General features: G+C 43.0%; 1 pseudogene across 1 annotated transcript in view; it reads left to right on the top strand.

Annotated features, from left to right (window-relative positions):
• The window catches only part of LOC309552565 (cryptochrome-1-like), a 65,960-nt pseudogene extending 52,781 nt beyond the window's left edge, over positions 1-13,179 (top strand). The window contains exon 2 of the transcript in view: positions 12,336-13,179. The product of the transcript in view is annotated as a cryptochrome-1-like (transcript). The remainder of the gene's footprint in view (positions 1-12,335) is intronic.
• The last annotated feature ends 338 nt before the right edge of the window (positions 13,180-13,517 follow it).

Raw genomic sequence — 13,517 nt, 5'->3', positions numbered from 1 at the left:
ATGCACATCAATATACAATTGGATGGACAGTAAGCAAGCTAAAGCCTTGTACACACGCAATGATTATCAGCCGACCGATCGGCCGTCTTTTGTCCTGTGTTGTTGTGTTGGTTGAAATATGCCTAGACTGCACACGAATTTTCTCGGCCAACAACAACCAACTTCAGAAGTGATGTCATATGTTGGTTTACTTTCCGTGTGTTTTTTCTTCTCTGAGCATGCCCAGTCTTGCTCATCTGATTTTTGTCTGCTGAAATCTGTACTGACTGATGGAAAATCGGCCGTTCTGTTGACGGCCAACAAAAATTTTATAGCGTGCACACCAGATTTTGTGTGGCCGAAAAGTCGCAGTCGGTTGTCGGAAGCATCATACTAACTAGCCGACAATCGGCCGAGCGGACGTTGGCCGAAAATTCATGGCCAATAATCGTTGCGTCTGTACGAGGCATAAGTCTAAGATTTCCAAGTCTGACAAAGTAGGTTGAGTACATGTGTGTGCTTACTCTTGTATCATATAATGCCTGCATTCTTCTATCATATTTTAAACAATATATTTATTGTAGAATTTTGGGTACTTTTACAGGACAACTGTACCTTCACTACAGTTGTCTCCTCACCGATATGAGTACAGCCTGCCTGGTAAAATACTTGCCTTCCTTCCTGTTCTAGTGATCTTCAATGTGTGACCCTGGACAGCTCCAGATAGCTATTGCAGTTGAAACTGCCCACCGCTTTATTCAATGGATGGCTGGAGGCTGCATGGAGTAAGGCTCACCAAAAGGAATGCATAAGGTTGCACAGTAAGAGTAGGGTCCTGCAGGACATTATCATTGCAAACAGTGCTGGGACAAGGTCATCTAGAGCCCAGGGCGAAAATGGCAAACTGTGCTCCCCCACCCCAAAAAAAAAAAAAAAAAATGTATGAGCATTATGTGTCAGCAAAAACCCCCTCCCTCCCTCCTAAACATTTCTACCACTAATCTTCACACTCACCCCTTAAGCATAAATTCCCTTTGCAAGCCAAATCTCCCTAAACAACCCCCCCATTCCTGTACAAATCCTGCCTCCCTGTTTAAATACTCTCCCTCCCCATATCCCCCCTCCTAGCACAAATCCTCCAGATCCTCCACCCCCTCTAATTTTCCCTCTAAGCATACATTCTCTCTACCCAATCCTCCTCTCCTAGCACAAATCCCCCTCTCCCAGCACAAATCCCCCCAAATCCCCTCTACTATCATGCATAAACCCCCCACCCCCAATACCCCTCTCCTAGCACAAATCCCCCCAGATCCCCACTGCTAGCATTCACCCCCCCCCCCCCCCTATATTTCCCCTCTTAACACAAATCTCCTAATTTATCCCTACTAGCACAAATCCCCAACCCGACCCCCCTCAAGTCCCTCACCTAATACAAATCCCTTCTAGCACAGCCCCCCAAATTCCAACTGCCCCTCCTGCCCACCCCTTGTCCTGGTTCTGGTTGCAAAGGCTGAAGAGTACCATGCAAGACCACACATTGAAGATTATCCATACAGGGACAAGGATTTCTTCTTGCTTCTAAAACAGCGGCCTCCAAACCGCGGCCCGTGGGCCAGACGCAACCCATTTGCTTGTGTTTATCTGGCCCTTGGAGCACTATTCCTCCCACTGACACCAGTGATGGGGCACTATTCCTCCCACTGATACCAGTGATGGGGCACTATTCCTCCCACTGATACCAGTGATGGGGCACTATTCCTTGCACTGATACCAGTCATGGGGCACTATTCCCCCCACTGACACCAGTGATGGGGCACTATTCCTCCCACTGATACCAGTGATGGGCACTATTCCTCCCACTGATATCAGTGATGGGGCACTATTCCTCCCACTGACACCAGTGATGGGGCACTATTCCTCCCACTGATACCAGTGATGGGGCACTATTCCTCCCACTGACACCAGTGATGGGGCACTATTCCTCCCACTGATACCAGTGATGGGGCACTATTCCTCCCACTGATACCGGTGATGGGGCACTATTCCTCCCACTGACACCAGTGATGGGGCACTATTCCTCCCACTGATACCAGTAATGGGGCACTATTCCTCCCACTGACATCAGTGATGTGGCACTATTCATCTGACTGACACCAACGTTGAGGACAATCCCTCCCACTGACACCATTGACGAGGGGCAATTCCTCCCACTGATACCAAAGATCAGGCACTATTGCTCCCATGAGACCCAAGATAGGGGTGTATTCCTTCCACTGAGACCATTTTCTAATCCCACTGGTCAAAGTCTAAAGGGGGCAATACACTGGCCCTTTGTTTCGAAAAAGTTTGGAGACTCCTGTTCTAAAATGTATTTCTTTTGTTGTAAATTCTTTTACTATATTCTAATTGCATTTGATTTTGGAAAAAACTAGTACTAAAATTTATTTGAAACCATTGTTCATTTTCCCTTCCCCATCCCACCACCTGAATATTTTTATTGACCCTTTTAATGTGACGGCAGCTTCACTGACCGAAAGAGAACAGTGAGAGATAGAAGATGTGGGGTCAGGCTTGTCTCCTTAGGAAAGATCAATAGTTACAAATAACAGTTTGTCCCTATCTTTAATTTTACTGATGGCATTTTTTAATTATATGCTCAGTTTTTATTGCCCTTCTTTTTGACAGGTTTCCTTTTAATATTGGCTATGGCTGTATTTTCTCTTACAGATAGGCACACATTAAATATAAATAAATAAATGCAATGATATCACTATATCATTTTATACCCAGTCATTTTCATATTTTAGAAACTGAAAATTACACTATTTATGACTAACAAACATAAATAAAATTATACAGGTTGCCAATAAGTTCCCTTTAATTTTCCAAACCATTGAACATAAAATACATTCAGCAAAAATGAGCTGCCTGTGCACAACATTAAGAACTCTACAAGTATGCAAGCATACCTGGAATTTACATATGATGAGGAAGCAGAATGCTTGAATGTTATTGCACAATCTGTCATTGATGCCGTCCATATGGACACATGCATTTCAATTTTGGCAGATCAGCAAATCCTGTTATTACTGAAGCAGAAACACCAATTTTCAAAGAAATAGTGTATTATTAAGCAAATTGCTAGTCCTTTCAAGATATAATTTGGAATTGTGAACAAGATGCTTTCTGCAATCTGTGACCTGTTGAATATTAGAAAAATCTTGGTACAATAAGGAAACATTTGGGTAATATTTCTGTGAAATATGATTGTTTTGAAATATCTAAGGGCACTTTGTAGAAACATTTTGTTAATTAATTGGACACCTTAGAGTGCTACTAGAAAGTATGGGTTCCCGACTATAACTGATGAAGAACAGCATAAATCATAATATTAACAGTCATAGTAATGCGGCCAGAAGGACTGTATATTTCATATTTCTGAATTATACTTTATTAGAAAAAGTGACACCGTGTTAAGACCTTAAGAACTGATTCATAACTGCTAAAAAAAAAAGAAAAAGAAAACGGAACTCCTTTTTTTGGGTGGGGGGGGGGGGGGGTTGTTGAATACAGTCAGAACTGTCTTATAACAAAATAGTTAAATTTAAATGATTCTAAAGACAGAAGTTTTTTTTACCTTAATGTATTCTATGCATTAAGATAAAAAAAACTTCAGTGTGCAACAGCCCCCCTTATACTTACCTGAGCCCCATCTTGATATCTTGATCCAGCGATTTGCACAAGTGCCTCGGCTATCTGGGACTCTCCCTCCTGATTGGCTGAAACACATTGGCTTCCACTGCTGTCAATCAAAGTAAGTTAGCCAATGAGGAGAGAGAGGGGGGCGGGTCCATGTCTGAGTGAACACACAGAGCTGTGGCTCGGCTCGGGGGCCCCCATAGCAACCTGCTTGCTCTTGGGGACACTCATCAGGAGGGAAGGGCAAGGAGCGCCGGCGAGGGACCCGAGAAGAGGAGGATCCAGGCTGCTCTGTGCAAAACCACTACACAGAGCAGGTAAATATAATATTTTTGTTATTTTGAAAGAATAAAATACAAGACTTACAATCACTTTAACCTTCCTAGCGGTATTCCCGAGTGTGGCTCAGGGTTAAATTTCAGTGCCAAAAGCGGTTACCCCGAGCCACACTCGGGGAACCGCTAGGAAGATCGCTGGATCCTGGAAGAGAGGGTACTCACCTTGTCCCCGGGATCCAGCGATGTATCCCGGCGGTGCGTGGCGGCGGATCTTCCTCCCGATGCTCTGTGTGCCCGGCTTCCGTCTCCTGCGACGTGACGCTTGCAGGGGGGTGGAACTGGCGGCAAATTCAAAAAGTAAAACACACCAAACACACTGATACATTGCAAAATAAAATAAATTCACATTAGTTTGCCCCCCAGTTCCCTTTCCTGCAGTTTTACTGTACTTTTTATGTGTGTATATATATATATATATATATATATTATAAATATATATGTATTTATATAACATAGATACATACTTTAACTTATTTAAAGTTATTTATTATATTATAATTTATGATTTTGTGTTTCAAACTTTATCATACCCGAGATATTATAATCACTTGACAACTGCTCACAGTATATTTACTGGCAGTCAGCCCCTCACAGGCAGAGCGACGTAGTACTACGTCGCTAGCCTGTGAGGGCTCTGGGGAGCGAGCGCGCACCGCTGGAGGCGCGCTCCCACTCCCACGCGGTCACGGACCCCCCCCGCGCGTGTGACCGGGGGGGAGTGATCGGTCACTCGGCGATCGTCGGTGGAGAGGGAGAAAGGCAGGCGGCTGATGTAAACAAGCCGCCTGTCATTCTCCCCGGTGTAGGAATAGTGATCATACGGTTCTACTATGTAGGACCGTTGATCACTGTTCCTACACCTCAAGACACAGCCAATCACAGTTAGAATCATGCCCCTAGGGACACACATAACCCCTCCCTCTCAAAAAAGTTAACCCCTTCACTGCTAGTGTAATTTTACAGTAACAGTGCATATTTATAGCACTGATTACTGTAGAAATGTCACTGGTAACCCCAAAAGTGTCAAAAATGTCAGTCAAGGGTCCGATCTGTCTGCCGCAATGTCGCAGTACCGCAAAAAAAATCGCATATCGCCGCCATTAAGCGTTTAAAAAAAAAACAAAAATGACAAAAACTTCCCCTTTGTTAGTAAACGCGATAACTTTTGCGCAAACCAATCAAAATATGATTTTTGCGATTTTTTTTTTTACCAAACATATGTAGCATAAAACAAATTGGCCGAAAATGTTAAAAAATTTAGATTTTTACATTTTTTTTTTGGGGAATTTCATATAAAAAAATTTGAAAAATATTGTTATTTTTGCAAAATTGTCGCTCTTTTTTTTTTATAGCGCATGATCAAAAAATCGCACAGGTGATCAAATACCACCAAAAGAAAGCTCTGTTTGTGGGAAAAAAAGGACGTCAAATTAGTTTAGGTACAGCTTCGCAGGACCGCGCAATTGTCCGTTAAAGTCACGAGTGCCGAATCGCAAAATAGGCCCTGGTCGGAATGGGGGTAAAATCTTCCGGGGCTTAAGTGGATAAAGAAGAATGCACAGGAAAAAAGAAAATGATATGTAAATAGCTGGTTTGGGCTGCTCATTCTTAAGAATTACATGCAAAATAATGGTACCGCTTTCAGCACCTAAAATCGGAAAGAATCATACCGCCAGGGAGATTAACTTCTTAATGACAAAGATAAAAAGACACCTTAGCCCCCGAAACCAGTTTTGCAACACAGGAATGTGTAAAACTATAAACATATTTGCTACTACATAGGGGTGTATTTATAAAAACATATATGTAGAGCCTTTTCATCCAGTGGAACTGCATGTACTTTTGTTCTGTGTAAATTATGATAAAGATGAATGTTATTAGGCTATTTCTTCATCAGGTCAAATGTTACTTATTCATACAGAATAGTGTGAATCAGGAAAATACATCCTTATGGTTTTTAGATGGAATCTATAAACCTGCCAGAAGTTTCAACCCCTCACCTACACACACACAGGGGGGGATTTACTAAGACTGAAGAGTGCAAAATCTGTGTCAGGTCTACATAGAGACCAATCAGTTACCAGGTTTTATTGTCAAAGCTTAATTGAACAAGCTGAAGTTAGAAGCTGAACCAGATTCTGAGTGCTCCAGTATTAGTAAATCCCACCCCTGTCAAACAAAAAAATTGCTGGCATTTCATTTTAAATGATTTATCTAGCTTTAATGCTACATTCTTGGCATTGATCTTGCTTTTACAATGTCAATATTGTTCAGCTGAACAATAAGAAATTGTGAAAAAATAACATAGCAATTTAAGTAGAAATGAAATGTATCTCGAGCATTTCAATGTACTGTAAATGTATTTCTAAGCTAAATGACAACAGACCGTCATTGACAATAAAGTGGTTCTTAAGGCTGAAAGTTTTTTTACCTTAATGCAGTGGTTGTCAACTCCTGTCCTCGGGACCCACTAACAGGCCAGATTTAAAGTAATACCCTGGGGAGATGCAAACTAGAGTACTGCAATCACTGAGCAGCAAATTATATCTCAGTTATCTTGCAAACCTGGCCTGTTAGTGGGTCCTGAGAACAGGAGTTGAGAACCACTGGTTTAATGTATTCTTTGTCTAAGGGCCCATTCACACTCGGACCCGCCAGACCCTCCAGTCTCCTCTATGAAGCGATGGGTGTCAACCGACAAGTGTCTTGATACCCGCCAACATCCTAGCTGAACTGATCTACTAAAAACAGATGGATGGGGCATTCCCCATTCATTGGGCAGATCAAATCAGGTGGCAGTTGGGTGTAAACGGACAGGCGGTCTGTTAACATCCGACTGCCCATAGAGGACAGCAGGCTGTGTCTGTGTCCATTCTGCATAAACGAAGCAGACGTGGACCAGCCATCTGCCTACTCAGCAGGCAGATTCCCCACACCTTCAGTTTGCAGCCCACCCAGCCCACCCTTATACTTACCTGAGCCTGATCTCGATCCAGCGTTGTGCACGACATCAGGTGCTCTCTTGGCTTTCTCCCTCCTCATAGACTCAGATATATAGTACCAATGGGAGCAATTGGCTCCTGTTGCTGTAATCACAGCCAGTGAGGATGGAACAGGGGGCAGAGCTGAGCCACGCTCCGTGTGTCAATGGACACAAAGAGGTGGCTTGGGAGTGAGCCTGCACGTGTGCTGCTCTCATAGCAAGCAACTCGGCAGGGGGTAGGAGCCCAGAGTACTAGCAGGGACCCAGGAAGAGGAGGGTCAGTACTGCTCTGTGCAAAACCATTGCACAGAGCAGGTAAGTACGACATGTTTGTTATTTAAAATAGTTTTCTTTAAAGTTGTTGTTAATGTTCTATTTTTCATTTTAATTTTTTTTACTCCTAATTCTTTATTTTTGTATATTGAATTATTTCAGCCTAAAGGTTTACATAATGCTGAATAAGTCCAATGTATGTTCCATGCACACCTCTGTGAGTTCTCTGCACCTCTATGAGCTCTCTGTGTAATTGTTCTCTGCACCGTTGTCAGCTCTCTGTGAATTTGTTCTCTGCACCGCTGTCATCTCTCTGCGTATTTGTTCTCTGTACCGCTGTCACTTCCCTCTCTGTGTATTTGTTCTCTGTACCGCTGTCACTTCCCTCTCTGTGTATTTGTTTTTTGCACCTCTGTGAGCTCTCTGTGTATTTGTTCTTTGAACCATTGTCAGCTCTCTGCGTGTTTGTTCTCTGCACCGCTGTCAGCTCTCTGCGGATTTGTTCTCTGCACCGCTGTCAGCTCTCTGCGGATTTGTTCTCTGCACCGCTGTCAGCTCTCTGCAGATTTGTTCTCTGCACCGCTGTCACCTCCCTCTCTGTGTATTTGTTTTTTGCACCTCTGTGAGCTCTCTGTGTATTTTTTCTCTGCGCCGCTGTCAGCTCTCTGTGTATTTGTTCTCTACACGTCTGTCAGCTCTCTGTGTATTTGTTCTCTACACGTCTGTCAGCTCTCTGTGAATTTCTTCTCTACGCGTCTGTCAGCTCTCTGTGTATTTGTTCTCTACACTGCTGTCAGCTCTCTGTGTGTTTTTTCTCTACACTGCTGTCAGCTCTCTGTGTATTTGTTCTCTACACTGCTGTCAGCTCTCTGTGTATTTGTTCTCTACACTGCTGTCAGCTCTCTGTGTATTTGTTCTCTACACTGCTGTCAGCTCTCTGTGTGTTTTTTCTCTACACTGCTGTCAGCTCTCTGTGTATTTGTTCTCTACACTGCTGTCAGCTCTCTGTGTATTTGTTCTCTACACTGCTGTCAGCTCTCTGTGTGTTTTTTCTCTACACTGCTGTCAGCTCTCTGTGTATTTGTTCTCTACACTGCTGTCAGCTCTCTGTGTATTTTTTCTCTACACTGCTGACAGCTTTCTGTGTATTTGTTCTCTACACGTCTGTCAGCTCTCTGTGTATTTCTTCTCTATACTGCTGTCAGCTCTCTGTGTGTTTTTTCTCTACACTGCTGTCAGCTCTCTGTGTGTTTTTTCTCTACACTGCTGTCAGCTCTCTGTGTATTTGTTCTCTACACTGCTGTCAGCTCTCTGTGTGTTTTTTCTCTACACTGCTGTCAGCTCTCTGTGTATTTTTTCTCTACACTGCTGACAGCTCTCTGTGTATTTGTTCTCTACACGTCTGTCAGCTCTCTGTGTATTTCTTCTCTACACTGCTGTCAGCTCTCTGTGTGTTTTTTCTCTACACTGCTGTCAGCTCTCTGTGTGTTTTTTCTCTACACTGCTGTCAGCTCTCTGTGTATTTGTTCTCTACACTGCTGTCAGCTCTCTGTGTGTTTTTTCTCTACACTGCTGTCAGCTCTCTGTGTGTTTTTTCTCTACACTGCTGTCAGCTCTCTGTGTATTTGTTCTCTACACTGCTGTCAGCTCTCTGTGTATTTTTTCTCTACACTGCAGACAGCTCTCTGTGTATTTGTTCTCTACACTGCTGTCAGCTCTCTGTGTATTTTTTCTCTACACTTCTGACAGCTCTCTGTGTATTTATTATCTACACTGCTGACAGCTCTCTGTGTATTTTTCTCTACACTGCTGACAGCTCTCTGTGTATTTTTCTCTACACTGCTGTCAGCTCTCTGTGTATTTGTTCTCTACACTGCTGTCAGCTCTCTGTGTATTTGTTCTCTACACTGCTGTCAGCCCTCTGTGTATTTTTTCTCTACACTGCTGACAGCTCTCTGTGTATTTGTTTTCTACACTGCTGTCAGCTCTCTGTGTATTTTTTCTCTACACTTCTGACAGCTCTCTGTGTATTTATTATCTACACTGCTGACAGCTCTCTGTGTATTTGTTCTCTACATTGCTGTCAGTTCTCTGTGTATTTGTTCTCTACACCACTGTCAGCTCTCTGTGTATTTGTTCTCTGCACCCAGGGCCAGTGCTGCCACTAGTCAAACCAGACATTCGCCTAGGGCGCAGCCATGGCCAGTTTTTGCTGGGTCAAAGCCTCCCCAGAGCGTCCTGTCCAAATACCCAATCAGTGTAGCTGACAGCATCCTCCACTAATGCTGCCCGCTGTTCTCAGCTCTAGGGTTTGTTTTCTAGGATAGCCCATGTCCTAGCAACCAATCACATGCTTGCCCCTCCCCCAGTCTCCGGGATTTAGAGCAGGAGGAAGTTCCTCTTCCAAACCCATCCAGTCCCAGTGCCCAGCCTTCCCGCGTCAATCTGTCCTGTACCCATCTGCTGAAATTAGAAGAACCCGGATGTAAGATGAGGTCTTTGCAATACTTCATCCTCCCGTACCACTACCCCAACTATACTCTTAAAACTTTCCACTCTCCTTACCCCACTCTGATCTTCCCTTCTAACTTTGGGGACCCTATTGAAAGGGAATGGGCCCTAGGAACCCTGATGTAAGGTCGCTTTAGGGACTCTGACGTAAAGGGGCTTTGGTGACCCTGATGTAAGGTCACTTTAGGGACCCTGATGTAAGCGGGGGTGACTTTGGGGATCCCAATGAAAGGGGGACTCCCGTGTAAGGGGAGTCCTGACTTATGGAGGGGAGACTTTGGGGACCCTGATGTAAGGGGGGACTCTAGAGACCCTGATTTAAGGAGGGGGGCTTTAGGGTACCCTGATGTAAGAGTGGGGTTTTGTGGACCCTGATAAAAGGGGGGGGACTTTGGGATCCTAATGTAAGGGGAGATTTTGGGAATCCTAATGAAAGTGGGATCTGTGATGTAATGGTGAACTCTGAGGACCCTGATGTAAGGGGGAGGACTCTGGGGACCCTGATTTAGGGAGAGGGGACTCTTGGGACCCTGATGTAAGGAGGATGACTCTGGGGACACAGATGAAAGGAGTGGGGACTCTAATGTAAGTGGGGGAACTTTGGGGACCATAATAAAAGGGGTAAACTGTAATGTAAGGGGACCAGACCTTAAGCTCTGTAAGGGGTCCCATCATTTCTGATGGCTGCCCTGTTTCCCACACACTGCGCCAACATTTCCCATACTGCTGCAGGATTAAATGATTAAGCTCTCGCTCTATGGGCTCCCTTTACCTCTATGTGCTCTCTGCACCTTTCTTTATTATGCTTGCAGCACCTTTCTGTAAATATGCTCTCTGCCCCTCTCTGAGCTCTCTGTGATTGTGTTCTCTGCACATTTCTGTGTATGTGCTCTCTGTACCTCTCTGAGTTTTCTGTTTAGGTAAAAATAAATGACACTTTCTGTAATAACTACAGTTATAGTTACAGTCATAGATTTGGTCAATACTTTGAAGAAACTTTATGACAACACAATGGGGTTGATTTACTAACAGTGGAGAATGCAAAATCTGGTGCAGCTGTGCAAAGTAGCCAATCAGCTTTTAACTTCAGCTTGTTCAATTAGGCTTGGAAAAATAAACCTGGAAGCCAATTGGTTTCTATGCAGAGCTGCACCAGATTTTGCAATCTCCACTTTTAGTAAATCAGCCCCAATGTGTCGTTCACATATAAGTTGGTGTCCATGGTCCTTAAATCTCATTTTTCATTAATCCATGTTAAGAATGCATGTGTACTCTTCTTTAAATGACTCTGTGTTGTACCGCAGATGACTATAGGATGAAAATCTGAGAAAACTGTTCTAAATCCACTTTTTTTTTTTTGTTTAAACCAAAGAACTTATTGAAATATGTAGTCAAATCACAATGTTAATAGCCTCTCTCAAATTCCTTCCTTTTCACTATTTAAGGAAAATTAATTTTGAAGCTGTTGAGCTTTAAATAAGTTCCATTAAAGAAAGATAATTTTCTCTGGGGCTTTTAGAATAATACTCTATGTAAATAGGACCATATATTTGCTTATATAAGTAATCCCTTCATAGTAACTCTTTTATATATCAATCAATCTTTTTATCGCTGCATGCAGTGAAATTATTCTTTGCCGCCATATGAAGATAAGTTTCCAAATCCCTTGCTGTTACTTCGTATCTAAAGTCATTTTAATCAACTTAAGATGGCTCTTTCTCTGTAGCTCAGTTCTCCTTCAGGAAAATTGTCTTTGTCAGAATTTCAATAACTTTACATAACTCATGTGAGTGCTTCAAGTCTTTGAAGACTACTGCCCTGCGCAGAAATGAAAATTGTTACTCTAGGTAGGGAGAGCCAATTCTACTCTTTTATTCTTGTATGTCCCATCTTCTACTATTTCTTTTCTTTAGGCATTCATTATGTATGTTGTGTATGTTTTGTCTATTGCTGGATCCTTTCCATATGTAACATCCAATGCAAATGTTCTTCACTGAAACAGTCGGCAGCTAACTTAGCTAGCTCAAGATATTAGCAAATAAATGTAACCGTTCACCTTCACAGTGGGCTTCACATCAATAAGTATCCCAAGTTGGCCAAACTGGTTAGATTTACGTTCAAATGGTCATGGTTAGATTTATGTTCAAATGGTTATAGGAAAATTCTGAAACTTTTTTAGTCTAAACATTCTTTGTTGCCATCATTGAGTCAGCTAATTTCAATTGAAACCGTTGAAAGTTTATCCAGTGCAGTGTCTAGAAGACCTGGATGTTAATCTGCGTAAAATAAACTCTCGCTTATTTGTGATCCGCGGACAACCTGCTGATGTCTTTCTGCGGCTCTTCAAAGAATGCAAGATCAGCAAACTGTCTACTGAGTATGACTCTAAACTATTTTCAAAAGAGTAAAATGCTACAATCAAGAAATTGTCAAATGAAGCTGGTGTGGAGGTGATAATACGCATTTTACACACTCTATGATTTGAAAAAGATTATTAACTTGAAAAGTGGGTAACCACCTTTGATTTAAAAGGGGATCCAAACACTTATTAGCAAAATCAAACCGCTGGAGATGCTGAAGCACTGATAAAGTTAGAAAGGCACCTGGAGAGAAAAGGCTTAGTTGGCAAATTTTGAAAGGCCTCACATGAATGCCAACTCCCTTCTTGAAAGCACTACAGGACTTAGCCCTTATCTGAGGTTTGGATGCCTCTCCTGTCGTCTGTTTTATTTAAAATTAACAGATCTTTACAAAAAGGTGGGGAAAAATAGCTTATCTCCTCTCTCTTTCTATCGGTAGCTTCCGTGGCGTGAGTTCTTCTACACTGCAGCCACAAATATCCCACGCTTTTATAAGATGGAAGGAAACCCCATATTTATCCAAATTCCATGGGATTGGAACCCTGAGGCCCTGACCAAGTGGGCTGAAGGCAGGATGGGTTTTCCATGGATTGATGGCATTATGACTGAGATCCAACAAGAAGGCTGGATCCATCACCTGGCACAACATGCTGTGGCTTGCTTTTTCACCAGAGGTGACCGGAGGATAAGCTGGGAAGAAGGAATGAAGGAAGATTTTCAAGGAGCGTTTACTGGATGCTGATTGGAGTGTCAATGCTCGAAGCTTGGTGTGGTTCTCCTGCAGATTTTTTTTCCAGCAGTTTTTTGACTGTTGCAGTTTGGTTTAGAAGAAGAACTGACCCTAATGGGGATCACATCGGTCGGTACTTGCCGTTCTGAAAGGATTCCCTCCAAAGTATATCTACCACCCCTTGGAATGCTCCTGATGGAGTGCAAAAAAGTCGCACAATGTATAATTGGGGTAAATAATCCCAAACCAATGGTAAACCATGCTGAGGCCAGTCATCTGAATATTGAATGCATGAAACATGCATGAGGACGTGAACTTCTTGCTTCAGTGCCTTCAAATACAAATATAAATTGGAAGGGCCGACTTATGAGTTACTCTCCAGGAAACAGTATGCCCCGATGCAGCAGCAATGGAGGGTCTCAGATGGGAGCCGGTGATGGAGCCTTCACCAAAAATCCTAAGAAGAACAGCCAGGGAGGATAGGGGGGATTCAGAGTTATTGGCAGGGGAGCAGTATCTTACATTACAGCCAAGGAGACAGCCAACAGTCTAAATTAATACAAGGGAGGAATGCTATGAACTCTGTGGTGTCTTTTGGCAAATGTCCCAGCCCTGAAGAGGAGACTCAAAAGGGTTTAATTACT

The sequence above is a fragment of the Pelophylax lessonae genome (assembly GCF_965119305.1).
Source record: "Pelophylax lessonae genome assembly, chromosome: 4".
NCBI lineage: Eukaryota > Metazoa > Chordata > Amphibia > Anura > Ranidae > Pelophylax > Pelophylax lessonae.
The sequence above is the reverse complement of the archived record's forward strand: the minus strand, read 5'-3'. Positions and strand labels throughout refer to the sequence as shown.